Consider the following 27,705-nt stretch of genomic DNA (forward strand, 5'->3'; position numbering starts at 1 on the left):
GTTGTTTGAAAAAAGAAAGAATAGGATTAAAAAAAAAAAGAAAGAAAGAAAAAAGGGAGAGAATGTGATCAGGCAGGGGAGTAGAAAAAAACCATACACTAGAGATTTAGAGTATATTTTGATCTGTTAGAAGAAACTATCTCAAGATTTTAAAGAGAGAACAACTTATATATATATGCCAAAAATACGGGTAACTACTATGAAGGGATAGAATATGACTTTAAAAATGAAAAATAAAAATGTTTTTTTTAAAAAAGGGATTAATAAGATGTTGGTTGAAAAAAGGAAAAAGAAAAATTCAAAAAAAAAGAAAAAAGGAAAAAAGAAAAAAAGACAGTTAAAAAAAATAATTAACTTTGAAAGACTAAAGAATCATGGTAAAAAAGCCATGAATTCTATGTGCAGTATTCCCCTAGCGCTGGAGCTCTGCCGTTCTCATTGATCAGTAAACCTGGTCTTGGCTGGCTGTTCTCGCTGATCTTCTGGGGGAGGGGCCTGTTGCCGTGGTTCCCAAATGTCTTTGCCGGAGGCGGAACTGCCCCGCCCTTGCCGGGTCCGGGCTAAGTAATCTGCTCGGGTTTGCTCTCTGGAGCTTTTGTTCCCTGCAAGCTTCCCGTACAGCTTTGGAGGCGGAGAGTGAAAATGGCGGCCTCCCAGTCTCCGCCCTGGCGGAGCCAAGAACTCGGGGTCCCGCTCCTCAGCGAGCCCCCAGAGAAAAGCAGTCAGTCACTCCCGTCTCCCCGGTCTCCGGCCACACTCCGCGCTCACCCGGCCTGTGACCGCGCCTTTCTATCTGGCACCCGACCCCGGGTGGAGTCTCCAAACCCAGCAGATCCCCGCGGTGCGCTCCCGCACCTCTCCTCCTGGGGGAAGAAGGTGAGTCTCCCCGGATCTGCCGCTTGTTGGGTCCCTGCTGGAGGAGCAGTGGCCCGACTGTGCCGCGGATCACGGTTTATAGCAACCCCGAGCTGAGAGCCCGCGCCTGGGCTCCGTCTCTGCAGCCGGCTTCCCTGCTCCGATCCCTGGGAGCTCTGCCGCACTCAGGCACCCCCGGTCTTTCTGTGACCCCGAGGGTCCTGAGACCACACTGTCCCGCGAGTGTTCCACCCCCCACTGCGCCACCAGAGTGACGTCCCTCAGCGGAGCAGACTTCTAAAAGTTCCGATTTTGTGCTCCGTGGCTCTATCACTTGCCAGAAGCGGCCGATGGAGGCCCCTCCCCCGCCGTCTATCCTCCCGAATAACGCCTCGGATTCACTTCTCCGCACGTCCTACCTTCCAGAAAGTGGTCGCTTTTCTGTTCAGAGAGTTGTTGCTATTCTTTTCTTCGATCTCCTGTTGAGTTTGTAGGTGTTCAGAATGGTTTGATCCCTATCCAGCTGAATTCCTGAGAGGAGACGAAATCCAGGTCTCCTACTCCTCCGCCATCTTGCTCCGCCCCCTGTTTTGTTTTTTGAGAGAGAGCATGTGTTGGTGGGGGAGGGCCAGAGAGAGAGGGAGAGAGACAATCTTAAGCAGGTTCCACGCTCAGCGCCAAGCCCGCCGTGGGGCTCGATCTCACGACCCTGAGATCATGACCTGAGCTGAAATCAAGAGTCAGACGCTTAACTGACTGAGCCACCCAGGTGTCCCTATTTGAATACTTTTAGAAATCTATTTTATATTATCTAATAGCTTTTTGCATATGCCTCAGTATTGTTTTAACTGTGGCTAACCTAGGGAATGCAACCTACCCCTTCGCTTCCCGTGCTCTTTTTAGAGTTCACAGTGCACTACTTTGCACAGGTGTAGTACACTTGTAGATGTACACGTGCATCCGGTCGCTCCCTGCCCCTTTATTTATGCTACCCTTGTCGTAACTGTTACACCTACAATCATCACGGACTCTGAGAGACAATGCTATAATTTTTGCTTTAAGCAACTATATCTACTATTTACATAAATTGAGAGGAAAATGTGTTTTAATTTCACCCAGACACGTTGTTTGACATTTGCTTTTCCTTCATGTAGACTTGAGTTTCAGTCTGGAATGATTTCTTTTCAGCTTAAAGGACTTCCTTTAGCATTTCTTACAGTGCAAGTTTCTTAGCACCTAATTATTTTAGTTTTATTTATGTGCAAATATCTTTAGCTCACTTTCATTTTTGAAGGATAATTTCACTTGGTATGAAATTCTGATTTTAGTTCTCTTTTATTCCTCAGTGTTTTAAGGATGTTGTACTACTGTCTTTTGGCCTCTGTATTTTTAAATTAGTAGTTGATAATATTTTGAGCTACTGTTTCCTTGTATAGAATGTCTTGCTATTTTCTTTTTTCAAGATTTCAAGATTCATTTTAAATTTCTCAATATTTTATCTGTGACGTGCTTAGTGATGGTTTTCAACATTTATCTTGAAATTTGCAGAGATTGGTGAATCTGTAAATCTAGGTTTTCCTTCAAATTAGGGAAATGTGCCTTCTAATTGCCCCATCTGAGCATTCTTGGGTTTATATTTATTGATGAATTTTTCTCTTGAGAATAGCTTATGTTTTCCTCTTCTTAGTTGTCAAATAATTTTGGATTGTATCCTATTGTATCCTAGACACTGTGATATACTGTATACATTTTAAATTATTTTATATTTTCCAAAGGCTGTTTGTTTGTTTGTGTTTTGTTTTGTTTTAAGCAAGCACTTTACTTATTTGTCCCTTATTATATTACTTTGGGGACGCGAACATTAGAAGACATGGAGGAATACCTTTGAGGTGTGGAGGATAGACACAATAGAGGTTCTGGCTTCAGGACAATTTACTATCAGATCTTCAAAATGTACTCTTTTGCTGTAATGAGTAATAATGTTTATTTCTTCTGAAAAAGTTTCAGTCTTATGTATTTCATTTGTTCCCTATTTTTCCCAATAGGAAAATTATTATACTTAGACACATAGAGAGGCACACCTTTCATTCATTTTCTAGGAGCAAACAAATATCCATTTCTGTGCTTAAAAATATAAGTAGTTTGTCTTTCTGGATTTTATACCATAGCATTAAAGTTGAAAAGATGTTAAGAACAACGATAACTTATTCATTTATTCATTTAAAGAGAATATGTACCAAAATATATTTTGCAAAATTTTTTACCAAGGGGTACTTTGTGGTGTTTATTGAACACTTAGACTGGTTTTAGGCACAGGGGATACAACTATTTACAATGTAGTAATAAAAAAAAATGAAAGCTATAATAATCTTTCAATATGCATTTTGCATTGTGTTTGGCTTGTTATATCTACATATCTATTTATATCCATCCATCCATCCACAAATCTCTATATCTATATACCCTAACTTTCTCATACTCAAAACCCTCAAGGTAGATATTTTTTATCCAAATTTTAATAATGAGAAAACTGACATAAAAAAGATCATAAACTAGATGAAGCCCATACAACCAGAAGTGTCAGTACTAAGATTTAAACCTCAAAAATCTGTAATTTTGATAAATCTGATAAAATGAAGTTTATGATTTTATGTCATAAAACTGAAGTTGTATGTTTTAAATCTTCGATGTTAATTCTATTAGAAGCCTTTTCACAGGGGCTTTTCTATGTTACGCTGCTAGGAAATGAAAATTGCTTCCTAATGTGCAAAAAAAAAAAAAAAAAAAAGGAAGGGTTATATAAGGCATCATGAAATATTCTTAAACAAAATGGTAGAGGCTCTCACATTCTCCCTTTATGCTAACCATGCTATATGGTATTTATGTGATTATGCTTCAGGAAAATGAATTGTACCATAACACATATAATTGAGTTCATAATAATGAAATTTTTTATAATAGATTCTGTACTGTGTGTGTGAGAGAGAGAAAGGGAGAAAGAGAAGTGAGGCAAGAAAGAGAAAACAAGTCTTGAAAATTCCTCTAAACAAAAATAAAATTCCTAGCCTGGCTCTAGATTCCATTTTTATAAAACTAAGAATGTTTCTATTAAAAACAGATGCTGAGAATAAGATCTATAAATTTTAAATAATTGATTCTTAAACTTACCTAACTAGAACCAAGAAAATCTTAGTGATAGATATAGGGAAAGCCAGAAACTTACCAAATCTCTCTTATTTTCCTACATAATATATCTGATTTTGCTTTTAACTAGAGGAAAACATCTAAATCTTTAAAAAATTTTCCCCACTTGACATTTCCTTTGCAATCCGAAACGGGAACGTGATTGAAGCAATATTATCATTTGGAACGGATTTCTGTAACACTTTGTTCCTATGCTAAGGACATAAAACCGGCTCAGATGTTTTCAGGGTAAATACGTTCTTTAAATCTAGCAAAGCTCGTGGGAACATAAATTATAATTGAAAGTTTGTCTAGGTCTAGTTGATTTTTCCAACTATATTAAAGAAAGTGGTTTTAAAAAGCAGTTTTTCCTCTGCTCTTCAAAATAATAATTCAAAAACAAAATGAGAACTGATCTTACAAACTTTAAGGAAAAGTGAGTTTCCAATTTGCTGTGAATAATAAAAGCTAACCAAGAGCAACCATTTAGAGTTTCTAGAGTCTATTCATGATCTTATAAACCTAAAAATAGAGTAGGACTTGAGTAATATGAACACAAATCACCTTCAGTTCTAAAAGGCAATTATAAAAGAAAATCATAAACTTTTCTGACATTTTAAATTCCCTTCTTTGTGAATTTATGTATCTTCCGTGAAACACGTCCATGGTCTGAGGAGGTCATACCAAGGATTTCAAAGAGTTGTCACAGTATTGATTAAGAGATATTAGTAGATATTGAGAGATAGCTAAGTCCCTTCCCTTTGAAAGAATTCCTAAGATTGGTCTAGGAAAATGGTCTATTTAATAATTCCATGGAGAAACCTGTGCTTTGGAAGATAGTTGGGAGCACTCACTGGCTATGTGAGGTTTGGGGTACACATCCCTTGCAATTTAGGCAATAAAGTTTGCACGTTCTTGGAAAGACTATGCAAGTTAGGTGTCTCACTTATTCTTAAAAGGCAATTTTAATTACTGGTGGAAATCCTCTCCATTGATTTTTAAACAGCTATATAATAGCAACTCCATAATAGTAATTTTTTGTAGTTTGTACCAGTTATTACTTTACTGCATCTCATTGGTGAATTCGCCCTTCAGTACCAGCTCTATGTTAGTATACTGGACTCTAAGCATTTCTCCTAAACTGTGACCACTGCATAAAGCTTGGTCAGAAGAGGGCACAGTAGGGACATTGTAGGAGGAAGAGGCTTCTCCCCCACCCTGGGAAAAGTGAGCATTGTTCTATTGAGCTTTGTTTTGCTGCTACACGATTAGCCAATAGGACGTGTGGGTGGGACGTCAAGTGGTGCACTGCCCCATCTATACACCCAGAGGGGGTAATCACTTAGTGATATCATAACCTTAGCCTGGGCTTGGAAATGCCTTCAGCCCTCCCAACACAGACACCTGGTGCTCCAGGACTCCTAACTGAGCAGTATGCTGACTCCCACTGAGAAACCTCCCACAAACCTTGACTTGCCACACCCCTGAGAGTTGTAGCAGCTTTGTGCTCAGCTGCAATCCAGAAGTTGGTGTTTTGTGTCTCCCAGAATGGACATGACGTACTCTTGGTCTCACATTCTCAATAGCACCCCAACTATGTTGGCATGCCTGCCGAAAGGCTCAGCTTGCTTACATCCTGACCATTTTCTTCCTGCTTATAAATAACACGACCCAGCTCTGGCTTGGGAACACCAGTAAACTTCTCTACCATCCATTGGACAGAAATCACACTTTCTCCAGTAAGGTCTAAACCTCAGCCTTGGGAGGTGGCTCCATTTTCAACTTTGCCTTCCTCAGGTACTTTTTCTCATCCCTAGGGAGCCCTTTAGAGTTCTCTTCACATCTTTGTCATAACTCTTCTTAGTTCAATAGCTCTTCGTATTAACTTCCTCTCTTCAAATTACTGAGTGATCTCTCTCCTCCTGATTGGGCCCTGACTTAATAATGCTCTAAAAAAGCTCTAGCTCCTATTCCCTAGAGAGGAATAATACCATAGTAGAAATATCTCTACTTTGCCATCCACAACTCACACACTGGATCTGTCACTTATGAGTAGAATCACCACTCATGGCCTCTTATGAACCTCTCATAGCCTCATCCTTACAATCTACAAAGGAGAGAAGACTGAACAATTACATGCATATATAATGCCAATGCAGTGATTATTACATGGTATGTGCTAAATAAATGATAGATAACATATTAGCTAGAAATTCTTAAATGTGAGCCAAATTGAAAGAAATAAAATTCTAAAGAGGTCTTTATACCATAAAGTTTATTGTTGAATCATATCTATAAGGAGTATATTGTCCTTAACCATCATAGCTACTGTGGATATGGGATTTCTCTTAAATTGCAAACCCACTACTATTTATTAAGGTGTTTTACGATGCCAACAGGGACTGAATTGAAAAACAAATTATTCTGAAATTTTTCTTTAACCTTGGTAAGGGTACTAACAGTAAAAACAGAATAATATCAGCAGATAGTATCAATTAAAAGATAGATGATTCTGGGAATTTTATGCTTTCCTTTGAATGAAGCCTGAAAATAATGTTTGGACAATGTTGGGTGAGAATGACTATTAAAAACAAAAATATCCTACAAACATAATTGACCAAACTTTGAAGAAGTCTCACAATTATTTATTGGAAAATCTGAAATAAGAATGCTACTTTTCTGAATCCAATTCAATTTGTTTTTAGACAGACTCTGACATAAGAGTGATTATGAAATAATGCTCACTATTAAGGATGATTATAATGTAATTTTCCACTTGGATCCTCTTTTTTTTTTAAGATTTTATTTGTTTATTAGAGAGAGAGAGTGTGAGAGTGAGCGTGCGCACAAATGGGGGAAAGGGGCAGAGGGAGAAGTGGACTCCGGGCTGAGCATGGAGCTGAATGCTGGGCTCTATCCCAGGACCCTGAGAGCATGACCTGAGCCAAAGTCAGACACTTAACCAACTGAGCCACCCAAAAGCCCCTTGGATCCTCTTTTTAGATTAATTATATTATTGTTTTAAGCAATAGGTTATAGCTGAAGTCATATCTAGATAAAGGTACTAGAATATCAAGGTCCAAGAAAATGAAGAATCTGCTTTTTTTTAACCTTTTATTGGGTATAACTAAAAGTGAATTCATATAATCTAGAAATGTGGATTATACAACATATTACCAAATTAAATTTGGATAATTAGCTAGCTTGCTAATTGAAATATACTTGTTTATTCTACCACCAACATTTCTGGTTCTAGGATCTATTGATCCTGAATATAGTGGTGGTCTTATTCAATATTACTCTATATTTTCTGATTTTCTTTCTCCACCTCCCAACTATGCTGCTCTGAATGACAATATTGAATGTAGAAAGAGATATTATAGAACTTAAACTTTGAATGTCATAATTTTTCTATATGAAGAAGCAGAGATGAAATGGTTAAAATAAAAATTACTGACTAGTAAAAACCTTACAATTCATAAATATATGTTTAATGTGAGAAGAACATTTTATCCAATAAAAGATTTTGATTAAGACTGAGAAAAATACCAGGAAAAAGGATTACAGAAGTAAACCTGCATGGACAAGAAGACAGACTGGATGAGTCTCCTTTGACTGATTTCCCTGAAAGTAAAGTTATGTAAATAAAGGAAAAGAACTTTGAGATGAAAGCCAACTACTCTTCATAGTCATTAATTCAACATAGTGAGTATTATGTGAGTGACAGTTTGAAATAGTGGGAAGAACAGAGACTTTAAGAAAGATCTGGGTTCATCCTCTCACTTGCTGAATCTTGTTTTGTTTTTCTTTTTCCAACTGTACAATGGGGGTAATACAAGAAATGTAAGATTTTTCTGGAGATTAAATGAAATAACATCCGTTCAAATGCTCTACCACTTCTTCTACCAACATCTAGTATGCAAGATATTATAACTACTAAATAAAAAAGAATAGTTAATAAATGTAAAGTAGAACATCAAATCTGATACATTTTATGGGTTTCCAGGTCAGAAGAAAAAAATAAAATGCAGAATTACTATTATTAGAAACACTTGTCTCTACACTAAACATACATGAATTTACTTTTTAAGTTGTAAAGTGATAAAAAATGTTAGCTTCCATTATGAAGATATTTTTATTGTTTTGTAGAATGTCAACATCAGAAGTCACCTGAAAATTCAAAAGCAAAATAATTAGTGAAATGCCCATCACTTTAACCTATCTGTGGCTTTAAAAATAATGGAATGGCATAAGTATGACTGAGAACTAGACTTGCTTTAGAAATAAATAAATCAATATGTCGTGACTTTCATTTCTTTTCTTTTAGTTGTTTTGGAATCATTTGAATTTTGAACAGGTACATATAATAGAGACAGAGGAAATAAAATGACATTAGTAACTTTCCCAAATCCTAAAGCTCTTTCTAATGCCTATTTGACAAGACTTCAAATTTATGCCTCAAATAGGGCTTATGAAAAACCTAGATTCATTCATTCATCCATTCAACAAATATTTGTTAACTCTCCACCTTGTGCCATAGAGTAGAGATCCATCACTGCCAAAAACCGAGTCCCTATCTGCATAGAGCTTGCATTCCAGTGTGGGGGTAAGGGGAGAAGATGGGCAGTGGGTCAAAAAAAAATCCAAGATAAATCTCTCTCAAGCACATGAACACTAATAGGAGAAGATGTTGAGCAGCATTTTTCACTTAATCAAAAGCAACTGAATGAAGTAAAATCTCTTTAAACATCTAAGAACAGAGAAAACACTGGTGCATCTTGTTTCCATTGCTTTCCCTGATAAATCCAAGGCAGTTAGGGTTGAAAAAAAACTCTTTACTGTAGAGTCCTTCTATCCGTTTCAGCCTTGTTCAGTCAGACTTCTTTCTAATAAATATATTACAGGATTGCCAACACATGTGTTCTCTTATTGTCTTCCAATGATGTGATAAAATAAGAAAGAATTGCCTTGTAATAATCTGCATTGTTCAATCTGGGGTGATACAGGATTGGCATCAAGGAGTTCTTTTGTTCATCATTAAATGTCTCTTACTACACTGCAACATCTGGAAAAGGGTGGAAACTTTTAAGCAGCTTCAATGAATGTGCTCCAGGAATATTTGCATATTTCTCACTGCTAAGAAGATCACTGCTAGCAGAAAATTTCAATTGTAATAATACTCCAAATTTTATAAAGGTGTGTCTTGCATACAGTAAGAATTTGAAACATTTTAAGAGTGGTCAGTAAAAATATTATTGTTATATGAAATACTGGGAAGAGTAGTATTCTCAAAAGATTGGGTTGATCGCAAAACCAGGTTACTTATTACCTTTGTTTGTTTGTTTGTTTTTTATCCCAAAATAAAATCTATATTGAGGTATTTATCTGAAAACTGAAGTAATCTGATGTAAAATTTCCTTTTACGGTCAACATAGCACAAAAAATGATTATCCAGAGTACTATGGGTATAAGACGGAGAATCTGAAGGATACAACTACATGTAAGCTAAAGATATTCTATTCTAAGAATATTAATTAACAAAGCCCATCACTTTGAGAGTGATAGGAGTTTAGTTCAGAGAGACAAGAAAAATGTAAAGTTAAAAAATTCAGCATGTAATGTATATCACAATATAAATATCTACATAAAATCATATGCACATGAGTGTAAAAAGGATTTTTAAATAAAACAATAGACTTTCTTATTTTTTCCTAGATACTTTAAATAGAGCTTTGATTATTGAAAAACATATTTTTCATTTTTATGACAAAAGTATTGTAGCTTTGCCAACTAGATTGCCCTCTAGATAGTAAAGACTCAAATAAAACACAGACACAAAATTGATTTTGTAAATAAAACACTAAGATTTTAGCCTTTGATACCTTAAAATATTAACTATCAAGTGATGTGTTTATTTGAGAGTAATTTTGTCTATCTTTGGGTTAAAGGTAACACTATTCTTATATCATCAAAGTTTACATGAAGCCATTGTCACAGTGGATGGGATCATTTTTACCGTATTCACTATTCAAACGATGACATGTCATTCACAGGATTAGATAACCCTTAGCCACATTGTATTCAGTTTCATGACTAAGTAGAATACTGTAGAACATTATAATTTGGCATCACTTGCAAATTACATGTTTAGATTCATTCAAAATATCGAAACATATAATTAAAGCTGCATGTTCCTTTTTATAAGATTTTCCTCACTTGGACGATGCAAACTTCACCTGAGATGGGTTAGTATCAGATTTTGGGTTGTGCAATGACAGGCGGATATTTCCTCTACCTGAGGCATTTAAGTAGTCATGAGCTATATTCTTCTATATTCATCATCTCTGGGATATTTTGTGAAATAAAGTATTCTTCCTCTGCTTTACATTATGTGTATATTTCAAGATTCTATCAGTATGCCTAGTAACTAGATTGGTGTTTCAAATATCTTCGATTTGGAAAAAAACAGGCTGATGTGTGTCAAAATCATGACATAAATGTAATTCTAGGAAATCTTTTATGTTTTTCCTGACTCACAAAAAATTGAAAATATGTCCTTCTAGGAAAATAAAATTCTAAGACGGAGCATAGCAAAATCAAACTTAAGGCAATTCTTGCCTTAAGATTTATTTTGGACTTTTTGGTGAAAGTTAGTGATATATATATATATATGATTTTTCTGACATAGGAAAGACAAAGCTGCAGTCCCAAATGAACCCTGAAGTCTCAGTGGAATGAAACAGTGAGCACTGATTTCTAGCTCTCATTGTGGTCAGATGTGGGTCCGGCAGCTTACCAAGCAGCTACCCTTTAGTCAGTGACTTGGGTTCTGCACCCTTTCCACCCTGTGGCTCAGCCATCACTAGATTTTTTTCTTCCAGCTTTGAGAATTGCAGACAATACTATTAGGGAGATCATGTTCCATAGATGACAGCTAGCTCCCGAAGTGGTTTATATAATTTGTAACCACGTTCCATTGGCCTGAACTAGTGCCATAGTCCCAATCTCAATGCAAGGTCAGCTGGGGAACATGTTTCCTGGGGCCCCAGGTAGAGGAAATGGGACGGTGAACATCTAATTTGTCCCTGCCAAAGAGCGTATCGTATTCAGAAATTCAAAAAATTGTAATCTGTTGCACCCATTTAGTCTATTACAAGGCCAAATTCAGGTTATTGATGTTTCAAGAAAATTTCAATACAAATAGGAAAATGTACATATGAATGTGTGTGCATGTGTGTGTTTCTAATGGCATTAGACTACAGGTAGATCTACTGTATTCTTTTAAAATAATCATAAATTATTACCTGTATCAGTCTATCATTTCTTCTGTCTTTTCAAATTACAAACACCAATTAGAAACATCCTTGAACATATTTTTTCATGTCCATTTTCAAATGTATTTTTAGGTTTACCATCTTGGTCTAATGATATGCACATATTAAAATTTTGTAGATATTGCTCATTTTCTTTACAAGTAAGTTACACCAATTAACTTCCCCCCAATAATTCATGATGTGCATATTTCCTCAAACTAGTCTAGATGACACTTTGTTTCATCAAATGGCTTCCATAATAGAGACAATTATGTATTTATATTTTACATTTGAATTGGCATTATCAAATTATGACCAATTTTAGCATTTTTCATGGGTACATTAACCTTTGATAGTTTCTTAAAAATTAATCTATGTGGTTTGCTTATTTTTCTATCAGGTTTTTGAACATTTCCTTATTGTTTTGTCTACTGAGTACATGTGTATTCTCTCTCATCCTACACACACGTGCACACGTGCACATATATATAACTGAATACTTTTATTCAATTGTTAATTGATTAATGATTTCCAAATAACCTTTATTAAAGATTATTAGCCATTATTGTGTCCTATGTGTAACATTTTTTCCTATTTTGTTGTTTTAGATATAATTTTGCTAATGGTTTCTTGACCTACAAAAATGTTTAATCATTCTGAGAATTTATCAGTGTTTTCACTATATGCAATTGGAATATTGTGACCTGATTTAAAAAACAAAAAAAGCAACAACAAACTTTCTTGCACCAAGGTTTTTCTTTCAGTGATATGTTCCCTTGTAGTATCTTTATGATTTAATATATTATTTTTAAATGGACTATGAAGATATCAGAATTGTATTATAGAATAAGGGAATTCTGGAGGCATCTTCTCACAGCTAATTTTAAGGCAACTTTTATTTTATTAAAAATATACCCATCTGGGTCTTTCTTGATTTTCTATTATCCCTGCTGAGCTGTTCATTTACCAGCACTAAGCTGTTTTGGTTATTATAACTCTGCAATACATTTAATGTCTGGTAAATGAGTCTCTGCTCACTAATCTTACCATTTAAGTTTTCTTTTCACTGTTCTTTAACATTTTTGCTACAAAAGAAAACCACTAACGACAATTTTATTTATCATATCAATGTGCATATTAAATCAGGAATATCATATTTGGAATCAAAAACTGTGAAATTACACATTTTGTGTTGAAATGTTAGAAGTAATTTTTAAATAGACCATATTTTATGCAATATGAATGCAAACTTTACAAAAGCTTATATCTATGCAAATGTTATTGTATATTCTGCTCCAATATCCCACAAATATTTCCAGCCAAAAATATATTTATTTTTAAAATCCAACTCTAGGGGTACCTAGGTGGCTAAGTCAGTTAAGCGTCCGACTCTGCTCCTCCCCCTGCTCACGGACGCTCTCTCTCTCTCAAATAGATAAATAAATAAATACAATTTAAAAAAAATTAAAAATAAAAAATGAAGTACAACTTCCATTTCTTTAAAGTGATTATATCTTTTATGATCTAATAACTGTTTGTGTTTTGGTTTTTTTTTTTTTTTTTACCTAGCAAATATATTACAAATGATTTCTCCCATTTTCATTCTGTTGGGATAATATATAAAATCCCTTTTCCTTAAGACAGACCATTGTTTTCCTTTTCAGAATATGTTTGTATTCTTCTATATTGTATCTTCAGTTTAGTATTTCATGAACAACCTCATCTTTCATTGACCTTTATTAAAGATTTGTCAGCAAGCCATATCTCTTCTGGTTAGCTCTCTTTGATAAAGGTACTACTGAGTACAAAGACAACTTAATTGCTATTCATCAGGAAGCTTTCTTATTTCCCTTAGGTCTCCTGGTCCTCTTTGCAGAAAGTCTTCTTCCTATTTCCATCTTCCTCTCCCTTCTCTACCTCTTTTATTCATTTTCATCACCTACCAAGGGAATGATGGGCTCACTATTTAATGCTACAAAATGATTGCTTCACTTTCATTAGGATATTTTTCTCAAAAAATAAGTAAAAAAAGTAAGACTGTCATAGATTATTTTTCTTCTTCCTTCCTATGGTGGAGTAGTGGAAAGAAAAAAAAATAATTTTTATAATAAATATGAAAATACTCTGAAATATAAAAGTACGGAGAAAAAATAGGAAGTCTTTATGATAATAATATTTAGCTTTATGAGAATTCTTTACTGTGGTTAGGGTTATAGTCCTTGGTATCTCAGGTTCTGAACGTCAAGACATAGAATGGATGACAATTTTTCAATGAAAAGCATCGGTAGAATTGAAATTGCTGAGATAATAGTAATATTAATAAGTTTTGTAGGTGCACATGTATAGAGGATGCTGAATCTATTTCTTGCTCCAGCTATCATGAAGGTGGGCTGACATCTATAGAGGATGCTGAATCTATTTCTTGCTCCAGCTATCATGAAGGAGGGCTGACATCTATAGAGGATGCTGAATCTATTTCTTGCTCCAGCTATCATGAAGGTGGGCTGACATCTATAGAGGATGCTGAATCTATTTCTTGCTCCAGCTATCATGAAGGTGGGCTGACATCTATAGAGGATGCTGAATCTATTTCTTGCTCCAGCTATCATGAAAGTGGGCTGATAATAACACAGCTATTCCATTCTCTAGAAAATTGCCCTGAACTTAACACTGGGAGGCTATGTCACCTTGCCACTCTTCCAAAAGGGGAGGGCTGACCCTGGCTGGAAACTGACAAGCTTGGTTATTATAAGAATCCCATAGCCCCATTGCCTAAAAGTTGGACTAACACTGCGTGAAATTTAGCTTCAGAGCTTCCGATGGGCTCAATCTGAAACTGCTCTCCAGCTGGGGCTATAGTCTTGCTAGACTGCTTCCCCCTCCCAATCTTGTTACCCTGAATCTACTTTTCCTGAGGCCCATCCCTGATTAAACACAAGGGAAACTATGAAAGACAATTACTTTTGAGGTCTTCAGTGAACCCGTGCCTTCTTTAGTTATGCCCTCCTACATTTACTTTGAGCTTGGCCTGTTGTCTAGCTTTGGCTGATACAACCTTAATGCAAAGGGAGGTTTGATAAGCCTTCACACATTGGAATGTGTCTTCTTTGAATGCTTCTTCTTGGAACCCAGTTGTTTTCTGCAAGAAGCCCAAACTACATGAAGAAGTCAAGTGGAAGAGAAATGAGGCATCTTCAAAAGATTCCTCTGAGCATGCAGCAGCCATCCAGTACCAACTAGCAACCAGGTGCAGGAGCCATCTTGGATTTCAAGTTGTCAGGTGACATCACAGGAATAAAAAATCCACCCATCTAAGCCCAGAAGACCCAGAGGATGATGAAAAATATGAAAATAGTCACTGTTTTATGTATGGTGTAAGAAAGTGATCCCTGTTTCATTCTTCTGCATGTGATTGTCCAATTTTCCCAACACCATTTGTTGAAGAGACTGTCTTTTCCATTGAATATTCTTCCCTGCTTTACCAAAGATTAGTTGGTCACAGAGTTGAGGGTCCATTTCTGGGCTCTCTATTCTGTTCCATTGATCTATGTCTGTTTTTATGCCGGTACCATACTGTCTTGATGATTACAGCTTTGTAATAGAGCTTGAAATCCGGAATTGTGAGGCTTCCAGCTTTATTTTTCTTTTTCAATATTACTCTGACTATTTGGGGTCTTTTCTGGTTCCATACAAATTTTAGGATTGTTTGTTCCAGCTCTGTGAAAAAGATCGATGATATTTTGATAGGGATTGCACTGAATGTCTAGAATGCTCTAGGTAGCATAGACATTTTAACAATATTTGTTCTTCCAATCCATGAGCATGGAATGTTTTTCTATTTCTTTGTGTCTTCCTCAATTTCTTTCATAAGCATTCTATAGTTTTCAGAGTACAGATCAACAAAAAATCCAGTCAAGAAAAGGGCAGAAGACATGAACAGACATTTCTTCAAAGAAGGCATACAAATGGCCAACAGACACATGAAAAAATGCTCAACATCTCTCAGCACCAGGGAAACACAAATCAAAACCACAATGAGATGCCACTTCACACCAGTCAGAATGGCTACAATTAACAACTCAGGAAACAACAGATGTTGGCAAGGGTGCGGAGAAAGGGGAACCCTCCTACACTGTTGGTGGGAATGCAAACTGGTGCAGCCACTCTGGAAAACAGTATGGAGGTTCCTCAAAAGGTTAAAGATAGAACTACCCTACAACCCAGCATGTGCACTACTAAGTATTTACTCAAAGGATACAAACAGTGATCTGAAGGTTATATGCACCCCATTGTTTATAGCAGCAATGTCCACAATAGCCAAAATATGGAAAGAACCCAGATGTCCATTGATAGATGAATAGATAAAGAAGATGTGGTATATATATACAATGGAATATTACTCCACCATCAAAAAGAATGAAATCTTGTCATTTGCAGCAACGTGGATGCAACTAGAGGGTATTATGCTAAAAGAGGTAAGCCAATCAGAGAAAGACAAATACCACATGATTTCATTCATATGTGGAATTTGAGAAACAAAACAGATGAACATAGGGGAAGGGAAGGAAAAATAAAATAAGAGGAAAACAGAGAGGGAGACAAACCATAAGAGACTCTCAGCTTTAGGAAACCAACTGAGGTTTGCTGGAAGGGAGCTCAGGGGTTGGGGAGGATGGGGTAACTGGGTGATGGGCCTTAAGGAGGGCACTTGAAGTAATGAGTTCTGGGTGTTGTACGCAACTGATGAATTAGTAAATTCTACCCCTGAAGCTAATCATACAGTATATGTTAATTAAATGGAATTTAAATAAAAATTTAAAAAATAAGTAAAATAAAATAGTCACTGTTTTAAGCTACTAAGCTTAAGAGTGATTTGTCACATAGCAAGAGGCAACTGAAAAAGAACCCAACTTAAAAAAATCACAAAATTTGAACAAATAGGTTCATAGTGGAATATTTTCTTTATGCTGTGGTAGAACTTGTACAATTGCTCCCACTTTACCCTGTAATAAATCCTCCTAATCACCAAAATTCATATATATTCGTCTCTTTTACACAGGGCTGGCTAGATGTCCCAATTTCCCTTTTCCACTATTGCTTGCCAGTCAATTCAGTAAGTCATGGTAGATTATGACAGTACATTTTCACATTTAATTTCTAAAACTTGAAATTACTTTATTTATATTTCAAAGCATCTTGGTCTGAGTCTGAAAAATGAGCAATAAGTTATATATTAGTTGCAATGTAAAGTGGTTATCGAATGTAAATTTCTTACAGATGGTGAATACTAACTATTGTAGTTAGGCCGTGGTCAGCTTCACTTCTAAAATGGCATTTAGTGGTCACATCTTTATATTTGGTTAAACAACAAAAGCTTGGCACCTTGGAACAATCTATATTTTTATTAAACTCATCTTAAATTTCTTTTCTGTATTATGCAGTCAATGTTATTCCTAAACATTTTTAAGACAGTAATCAGTCATATGTATATTTTCTTTTTCTTAAGGAAATATTCAATACTAAAAAAAAAAAAAAATCATCCCAATTACATTAAGAATTCTAATAAATGTATGGATCTGCATGAAAACATATTTAATATACAAATACATGCATAGCTATTTACAGTTCATAAACACACGTGTGTATGTATGTGCATATATAAGTGTATATAATTAAATAAGTAAATATTAAGAGACGGATAAACATTCTTTTGCTACTTCATACAGCATTTCCTTGTTTTCTGAAAGCAACCCCACCATATCTAAATATATCTAATATGTTACCTGATATATGGGGAGCGGATAGAGCCTGGAAAGCTCCAAGAACATTTCTAATCTACACATCTAAACAATGAACAACAAATAATCACAGTAAAATCGTCCACAAGCATTAACTTGTAGTAAATCCACTCTACTGTTTAGGAACAAAGACTGCACTGTGAGAGCCTTTCTTAAACAGAAGTTGAAGGAGTAAACAAGTCTTTAGACATATTTTTTCCCCTCTGACAAAGCTTCTGTTACATTATCTTGTCAACTTGCATGAAGTTCAGATGGATCAATACTTCCATAGGTAACTTCTAAGGAACACCTGGCCCTCCAGGAGGTGACATGTTAATTACACAGATAGCATTCTTTTTCTTCATGTACAAATGCTTAAATTTTAGTGCTTCCTTCGGATTCTTTAGTCTCTGTTTTAATACTTCTGTGACCTTGAGGCTAAAGGCAGCCAAGAAACCTAGTAAAATGTACTAATTTTGGAAATGTTCATATGACATTTTGACTAGAGAAAAAGAGAAAATGCAAATTTTCCCTTTGCTCTCATTTGACTTTTTTGTATTCCTCACTTACCACATACATACGAGGTGTGTTTCTCAGTGTTAATACCGATATTTCATGACTTAGCTCAGTTTTAGAAAATATGGCACCACTAACGATGGACCTGCACTTTAGTGATTTCCTAAGCCAGAAGGTCAGATTTAGCTAGTTTACAGATCATCAGGGCAGAGGCATCCAGAATCAGTAACGACAATTCATCATGACAAAATCCCCTTCAGTGGAACCCGAAAGCAGTTGGCTGCCCCTGTCAGCAGCACCTGACAGAGAAGGGTCCTGACCTTCAATAAATTATTGATTAAAATGTTTTATGACAGGTGTGATCGATGGAGATTTTATAAATAATGCAAACATGTGGGGATCCTCATGCACTTACTTTCACAGTCATTTCTAATTTTTTTGTTTTTTTTAGTCAGAGCTAATTTTATTCCAAAAAAAATTGTGGACACTTATTTTTAAAAGGGAAACACTTAATGCTAAGCGCTTAAGTTAACACTTATTTACTTTTACGCATGTAATTTATCTTTGGTCTTGAAGGTGGTTTCCACATTCCCCTCCCATCATAGGCAACAAATGATAAAAATATAGAAATAGAAAAAAAAATGTTAGCCATCTATATTTTCTTCAGCATAAAGGATATTGATCCTTTTTGTTAATTTGTTCCTGTATTTATACTTTGTTACTTTGGGAAAGTTAGCTAGATGTTACGGTTACATGTTGGGTCCTTGTCCTATTTTTTAAAGATTCTTTTTAGAAGTCCAAAGCTAATCTTATTCCAAATAAAATGTGCAATTTATTGTTTTTAAAGCGGAAAGTAACTTTCATACACTTACAAAGAATACAGAGTTAGTTATAATATGTGCATTGCTTATATAGCATAGAGACAATCTGTAAATGAGTATACATATAATAGAGAATATAAGCCCTTTATCTATATATTCTTAAGTTTCTATTCAATTATTTTTCCATTTTTATGCATAAAGACATATACATGTAGAAATATATCTTAATCTATAATCCAAACACATATATATACACATATATACATATTTATGATATCAAAAGATGCAATGATAAATGGTAAACAAAATATAGTTTTTATTATTCTCTTCACAAATATGTGATCACAAAGAAATATTTTAAATATATTATATTTGAAAAAAAGGCTGTTTTTCTTCTTAAAATAAGAATGCTTGACTCAGTACTAGAGTTCAACATTATCAGTTTTGCTACTTTGAAACTTAAAAAAACTCTTCTCTACACTTAAAAATAGCAATTTCATCCACTTTTATTGTGGCTTATGAACATCAAAGTTTATGTGATATAAGTAGGGACTCTGTGATGTGGCATCTTATATTTTAAGAAGTGAACCTAGAAACAAAATATTTGGTTTCTTGGATTGAGATAAAACAATGCTTAAGTCCCTTGACTGTCTCAATTAATTTAGAGCCATTGTGGCTCAACAGAATTTAAAACACATTTGTTTTTGCCCTGTCACTTTTTTGTAAGATTTATATTTTTTGGCAAACATCTCTCTCTATATTTTTTTTACTCGTTAAATTAATTCATTATAATATTCAATACTTAATTTCAACACGTAATTTCTAAGAAGGTGGTCCTTCAAGAAAGAAGTGCCCTCACTTAATCCCACATTCTTTTTTTAACTTTGGAAATAAGAGTAAACCACTATTTAAAATCACATAATCCAAAGAAAATAGAATGTGAAGTTAAAACTGATGTTTAATCATGTCAATGCTACTTAGCAAATGAAAAATCCTGAAAACCTACCTTAAACTTCCTGAGATTCAGTTTCCCCAGTTACAGAATCCCCAAATAGTGATAAGAATATACAGTACATGTTTAAAAATGTTACATTTGTTTATCCTTGAAAATTTCCATCACTCTTCTGTTTCATCGGAAAATAAAAGACTTTCTTTTGCATTTTTTAAATTGGCAAATTTGTATTCTAATCCCTGAAATTCAAAAAAGTAATGGCATAGAAGATGCCACTTTTCTATCAACTCTGCTAAAGCAGGAAGTTATAAATGAGTTTTATTCATTATTAATATCACTAATAATTGATGATATGTGAATTAAAGGAATGCAGTTACATTAACGATGAGTTAAAGAAATAATGTTCTAGGTTAGAATGAGATATATACTTGTGAAATACTAGCAAAAGTTTGTATTTATACAACACTCCTAGAAAATATTTTATCAATAAGTGTCATTGGACCTTCAAAAAGTCTGTATCCTTTATCTTCCCTACTATATCCACCATGATTCCACCTCAAGGAAGCTATCCTAATAAAATAATTAAAGATACAAAGGATTCTGTAAAATGACATTTATTAGAATATTGTTTATGATGCCCCAAATTTGGAAACACAAGTTATGAACATAACTGGATTATTAAAATAAATGATGGTCCATCTATATGCCAGACATTTACTTCATCATTTAAAATGTTTTCCCCCCAGAAAAGTGGAGGGGATAAATGCTCACGGTATAGTGTTAAGAAGGAAGTTTGCAAGACTACATATACATATAGTATATATACATACATATATATATATGCCTTTATATATATGTATATAAAAACCTAATATACATTTGTTCCACCTTACAAAGAAGGAAAATGACCAAAACCACTCTAGGCATTGATATTTTTTCTCTATTAATATATGCTAATTCTAATGGCATTTGGCATAAAAAAACTCTTTCTGCTAAGCTCCATATGCTGCTGAGAATATATAATCTTCTATGTTTGTTCTGTTTTGTTTTTCATTGTGAATCATATCCAGCCAATTCTAGACATGGCAACTCTACAAAGGTCTTCCAACCTCACCATAAAGGCACAAATGATCTTAATACTTTTCCAAAAGTCAAGTAACAGCTACTCATCCTCCAAACCAGAACAGCCACTTCTTAGGGTCAGATACCAGTTTAGCTCTTCTAATTCCAGATAAATAGTCTTTCTGCAATCGCTTTCCTCATATAAGATATGTGAATTTGAGATTTCAATGATTGCACAGCTTTTGCTCTTTGGGTTTTTTTTTAAGATTTTATTTATTTGAGAGAGAGAAAGAAAGCCAGAGATGGAGCAGGAGCGGGGGGAGGGGGGGGCAAGTGGGTGCAGTGGGAGAGGAAGGAGAAGGTTACCTGCTGAACAGGGAGCCTGAAGCAGGGCTGGATCTCAGGACCCTGAAATCATGACCTGAACTGAATGCTTAACTGACTGAGCCACCCAGGTGCCCCTTGCACTGTTTTGAGGAGCCTGGATCTGGTCTAGGAAAAGCTGGGAGACTCCAATCTCACCTGTTAAAATCTTGATCAGCCCTTCTTTGTAAGCATGAGTGCTGAGACTTCCTTTGCAGATGCAGGGCTTCCTTTATTCACACTTTCCTTAGAACAGTGTTTGCCAGACTGTGTTGCATTTTGGATTCACTGAGGGTCTTGTAAAGCCTCCATCGCCTGGCTTCCACTCCCATATCTTCTGATCTCATTCTCCTGAGGTGCCACCTGGGCATCAGGAGTTTTTAAAATTCCCTAAGTGATGCTAGTGCACAGCAGAGTTTGAAGTTAGAAGGAGGTGTAATTAGATGTGTTGACCCCCAACTATCCCTATGTGATATGGAAGGCAAAAGAAAGACAGTACAAGATATCGACAAATAAGTAGTTATTTAAAGCAAAAGAATTCCCATAAAATGTTCTATTCAATTCTGGGAAGTAGGAGTGACTACTCCTTTTATGGATAATAGAAGTCTACCTGAGATGATGAATGGGAAACTGTATTTAAATTAAAATAGAAAGAGGTGATATTTTCCCATTTGCTGCTTTCAAATGTGCATAAGTGGGGCGCCTGGGTGACTCAGTTGGTTAAGCGTCTGCCTTTGGCTCAGGTCCTGATCCTAGGGTCCTGGGATTGAGCTCCACATCGGGCTCCCTGCTCATCAGGGAACCTGTTTCTCCCTCTCCCACTCCCCCTGCTTATGTTCCCTCTCTTGCTGTGTCTCTCTCTCTGTCAAATAAATAAATAAATAAATAAATAATAAATAAATAAATAAATAAATAAATAAAATCTTAAAAATAAACTAGAGAACATAACCAGGATATATGGACAGGAGCTCTTACTGACCTTGAAGATCTAAAAAAATTATGGGTACAGACAAAAAATGATTATGCAATAATCATTGCAAAACTAAAAAAAAATTATTTTCAAAAATTCAATTCCTTCTGGGCCAACATATAAAGATGATTAAGGCATGACTCTGTCTTTGTGAAGAAAAGAAGATGAAATAGATGAACACAAAGATAAAAATAGTAATAAAATTAACAATAGGAAGAAGAACAAACAGGCCTGTGCTAAGTACTCTACGTGCATTATCTCCTTTCATCTTGATGACAGTCCTGTGAGTTAGGAATGATGAAATTAAGGTTCAGAGAATTTGAATTGATCTGCTAAAGGTTACAGGGCTAAGTGTCAAAGAGGGGATTTAAATGCAGGTCTTTTTCAGAATAGAAACCGCAATGTAATCACCTAAGCTATAGGTTAGTCCAGAAAGTATTTACTGAGCACATATCATATGAAAAGCTCTCTGCTGTGCTTGGCAGACACAGCGAGAGACAAGTCTATAACAAATAATCTAAGATAAGATTGTTAGTAATGAAATGAAAGAATAAAGATTCTCCTAATTATCCTACCCGGATTATAAGGTCATTTTGAGTGGTAGAGAACAGGTGCTGTTTCTGAGAGAGAGAAAGAAAGAGAGATTGAGATTATTTATTCATATTCGGGACCCAGTTTACTTCCGGAAATATTTCAGGATGTGGCTGAGCAGAGTTCACCTTTGTTTTTTGTTTTTTGGGTTTTTTTTCAATTTTGTTTTGATGAGCCAGCAATCGTAGCAAAGGTCAAATCCTATTCCTAATTGGCACTTCCTGATGAAATGTTTCTCTTAAAAAAAAAAAAATATAGATTCAGAACACTGATTAGGAAGTTAGGGGTTGTGGTTTCCCTTCTCCCGGCAGGTCACAAAGTTGCTGTGTGGCTTGCAGTGAGTCAGCAACTAAGAGGTCTTTATTCCATTACCTTTAAAAATAGAAAAACAACAGTGGCTGATCTATTCCATTGCATGATGACTCAGCTCATTTATAAAGAAAGCTTTAACAGCAAATGATCCAAAATTATAATAAGGTTGTAGAATATGACATGGGTGCCGAAAAAGAAAATACGATTTACCTTATGATACAATGTTAATCTCATAACTGACCTTAACAATCGAACCCACCCCATCTCCTCATTTTCACGATGAGAAATCAAGTCCACAGAGATGAAGTGACCAGCCCAGACTCACAAGCTAGTTGATGTCACAACACACAGGCTTTCTGATATTCAAATCAGTGTTTTTTTCCCAGCATACTCCTCTCCTGCTATAAAATTAGTAAACACCTCCACAAAATCTCAAGAAATGAGCACTGGATTGATAGCAGACAGGATTCTGGGATCCATGTTGGACCACACCTGAAAAAATGCTTTGCCTAAAAGTGGAACTCAGAACTATTCTCTGAAAGACAAGTGAGGTACAACAAAGAAGGGAATCATTCCAAAAGGGCACATTTGCAACCCTAAACTCCTACTCAGATCATTATCAAACCGCTTAGGAGGCTTTTGCTTGCATATGACAGAAACCACGTTTAGCTTACTCAAAAAAATAATATTAGAGAAAGTCCTGGCCGGTATAGAAAATGCACAGTCTTATTTGAGAAGTAGGAGTAGAAATTGTATTTTTCGAAAAACTAGAATTATGATACCAAATGTCTCATTAGACACCATATATTTTTATTTCAATTTTCCAGCCCTAAAAAAAATAAAATCTGAATCAATACAGGCTGTGAAGCATTTTGAGGCTTTACTTATTTTTATGCAACAAGCCTTCATTTCTGTTGTTTTCTTTTCCACATCTGTTCCACTTTTTTTAAAAGAAAAAATTCTTTCCAGTAGCTGCTGCACGATTAGGTAGTGGTCAACTAGTACGAGATTAAAATCTAAAAATGTATGACAAATCTGACATTTTCCCAACATTCCAGCTAGGCATGTTATATCTTTTCTCTTCCTATTCATCGATTTCAGCAACTTGGATTTTATTTTAAGAATGCAAAAAGAAATCAATCCCTAAATCATTTTAATTTCTGTGGTTGAATTCACAAAATTTGATGTTTTAAAAACTGAGGAAGTATTTTGATGGTTTATCATGTATATGCATATGTCATGCGTATATATATGAATACAGTATATGCAGTATTGTTTCCTTTTTAATTATAAACTTCTAATAATAGTTACATTTGGGGCTTACATGTGTCAAAGTGCTTTCATGTGTAATATCCTGTAATTTAGAATCTTTTGTCAGCATTTCTGAGCCATTTTTCTCAGCCTCCAATCTGTCTTTCAACTAATCTGGTCTTTGTCTAACATCTGACTCATCTGCTTTCTGAATTCTTTTGTGAGCTTTCACTGTAAGTTAGGAAATAGGGTGGTATATGTGTTATGCCCTGTTTACCAACATTTTTATGCAAGCAGATTAATTTAAATGCTGGGCTATTGTGAAAAGGATGACATGAATTTTTCCTTTTCTTAAGGTTTTCAATATTTAAAAAAAATGGGAAATGTTGTACAATAAAAAAAGAAGAAGAAATTTAATCCTTGATACTGCTTTTTGTACGATTGGAAAAAGTTTCTCAGGAAAAAATTTGGTAATATTTTGTTTGAAATATAATTCAGTCCTTATGCAAATATGGGTCCTTAAATTTAGATTAACACCTGCAGTTGTGAAACTCCTAATGAAATATGCTTTTTTTTAAATTTTAAAATTTTATTAATTTTTGCTCCCTGTCTCTCCCACTGCTCCCATAATCACCTTCCTTTGAAAAGTGAGGATGAGCAGTTGACATATATTTTAGAAAATCCTGTGTTTTCTTAGCTCTGCTCGGGGCCTATGGTCTTTGAAGTGATTTTCAGTGGTCTCTTACTAGTGTAAAAGTTTGGTCTCCTGTTAAATTGCCACCTTTGCTAAGGAGACTAATCCATTAGGGTCGACAGCTCTAAGAAGGTGCCATGGTGCCTGGGGCAATCTCTTGAGTTTCAGTTATAGCAGCTGCTGGGAGATGAGTTTGGGATGGTCCTTGTTACAGAAATTAGACGGATCAGGAAGTAAACAGAGGCGCCTTTCATCTGACCCAGCTCCGGGACCAGAGGGCGGGGCATGGGGGGAATTCCTCTTCTAATTACTTTACGGGTCAGTTCCCTGAGTCTGATGTCAATGTCTGATACTCCTAATCTTAGGGGAAATTTTTGAAAAAGAGAAAGGAAAAAAAAAAAAAAATTACGAGCCATTGAAGCTGTCAAATTTTAACCTTCTGGAAATGTCTCACCTTCTTGGCTTTACAATACGGCTGCCCTCTCCCTGTGGCTTCCGTCCCTGTGGGGGACAAGGGGCGAGGGGCGGCTGGAAGAGAAACATTGCAAATGCAGCCTTCCTGACCTGAAAACTCTCCCCTAAATTTCAAGAGTGCCCCCCCTTTCTTTATCAGTTTATTTATTTTAGATTTTTATACTGAATTTCCTTGCACTCGATGACTTGGGGCAAGGTCCAGCTGCTGTGTTCCCTGTTGGTAACATCTTCTTGATTTGACCTCTTGAAATTTCAGCCATGTCTTCAGCAGCCGCCTGGATCCTTACTGAGCAAAATGTGAACCGCATGCAGTCAAGTGTCTAGGGCCGGCCTGTGAGGACAAGCCTCAAGAAAACGAGAGAGAAGGCAAAATGTGTGGATTTGCTTGAGGTAAAAGAATAATTCCAGGATCAGTTCGGGCAAAGAATCTCCAACTTCCAGTTTCTTATTTGTTCTAATACCAATTGTTATGTTCCCTTCTATGCAATCAATTGTTACGATTTATTTATTTATTTATTTATTTATTTATTTTTAAGACAGAGATTCACTAACTTTTTTAACCACACCAACAGTAAACTATCTTTTTGCTCCATTTAAAAAAGTCAAAATACCCTATTTCTATATAGGATATAGTTTCTTTAAAGAAAATGTAAAAATTTCAGAGAGCAGTAAAAAAGGGCAGATTTTAATGTTCCCAAACACAGTTTTATAATCATTTTTTCTAGACAGATGTACATACCTGTTTCCAAAATGGAATCATAGGTACATGCATGCTATATTAAGACCACATTTTTATTTAACAATAACAAGAACATTTAAATGGTCAATAATGTTCCATTGGGCAGAGGCCTGTGCCATAATATATTTTTTAAAGATTTTATTTATTTATTTGACAGGGAGAGACACGGCGAGAGAGGGAACACAAGCAGGTGGAGTGGGAGAGGGAGAAGCAGGCTTCCTGCTGAGCAGGGGGCCTGACACGGGGCTCGATCCCAGGACCCTGAGATCACAACCTGAGCTGAAGGCAGACGCTTAACAACTGAGCCACCCAGACACCCCTCCTGTGCCATAATATTGCACACACTGTTTACTGTGCAATTTCCTCAAAGGGAAAGATAAGCTAGGTGCTATGCTTTGCTTTGACATAACTCAAAAAGTAGAGAAAAGATGATGGCAATGATTAAAAGTTCTTTCTTTTGGTAGTCTACTTTCTAAAATGTATATTAATTCAGTATCTTCTTTTTTTCTGTGCCTTTTTCAGATATGAAAAGTTTTTGATATCTGATAGTAATGAGATTGATTGGGAAGGGGAAAACACTCTGAACTAAGATAAATATTGGCTTCCAATAGCAAAATGACCTCAAAGATTATTTTTCTGAATCAATATAATAGAGGCAACAGGATTGGTTACAAATTTTGTTTTTCTGTGAAAAGAATGAACTTTAAGAGTGAAACCTTATTTCTTGGGCAGTTTAGCTTTTGCACATTAAAATAGAAATTTTTCAATGCCACAAGATAGTCATTTCAAAAGACAAGTGGCAATTTCAGAAACCATATAATTTTTTAGTCCAAAATCCCTTGAAAGGCTAAATGTCCTTCAAGAAATTAACCCCTATATTCTTTAAAGATCTATTTCTTATCAAATTCCACCTAAGTGACTTGCCAAATGAATGAAACTATTTTGTCCACTTTGAAATCAATATTCAGTCAATTTATGGACCCACACCACTGCCCGCTAGCCCCCACCCTAGATGACAGTTGCAAGCGCCACCTGTGCTTCTCACCTACCAGCTAAGGACTGGAGATTCCAATAACCTCTTCCTTAGGTTCTTTTAATTTGCTAGAGAGACTCAAAGAACTCAGGGAAACACCTACTTAACATTTTCAGTTTATTAAAGGATGTGATCAAGGATCTGAATCAACAGCTAGATAACGAGATGCATAGGGCAAGGTATTGGAAAAAAGTGTGAACCTTCCATGTTCTCCCTGAGCCCACCACTCTCCCCATCTCCATTATTTACCAACCGGGAAGCTCTTTGAATCCAGTCTTTTTGTTTTTGTGTGAAGGCTTCATTGCATAGTCATGATTGACTGAGTCTTTGGCCATTGGCTGATTCAATCTCCAGTCCCTCTACCCTCCCTGGAGGTCAGGGTATGAGGCTGAAAGTCCCAAACCTCTAATCACATGTTTGGTCTTCCTGGCAACTAGCACCCTGCCCTTGGGTAGGGTCCAAAAGTCACCTTTTAATAGAACAAAAGACACCTTTATCATTCTCAACACTTAGGAAATTCCAAGGGTTTTGGGAGCTGTGAGACAGGAACTGTGGACAAAGACCAAATATATATGAGAAATGTATATATGAAATTGACCAAACATATGTTTCTTATAAATCACAATATTACACCGAGTTACATACATGCCCAGCTATAGACCACACACACACACACACACACACACACACACAGAGATATACACATAGACTCATACAGACACACATATCCAGACACATGCAAAGAAGATACACACATGCGTAGTCACAGAAAACAGGACTAAAGAACCAAAACCAAGAA

This window comes from Halichoerus grypus, chromosome 9 (genome assembly GCF_964656455.1).
Source record: "Halichoerus grypus chromosome 9, mHalGry1.hap1.1, whole genome shotgun sequence".
NCBI lineage: Eukaryota > Metazoa > Chordata > Mammalia > Carnivora > Phocidae > Halichoerus > Halichoerus grypus.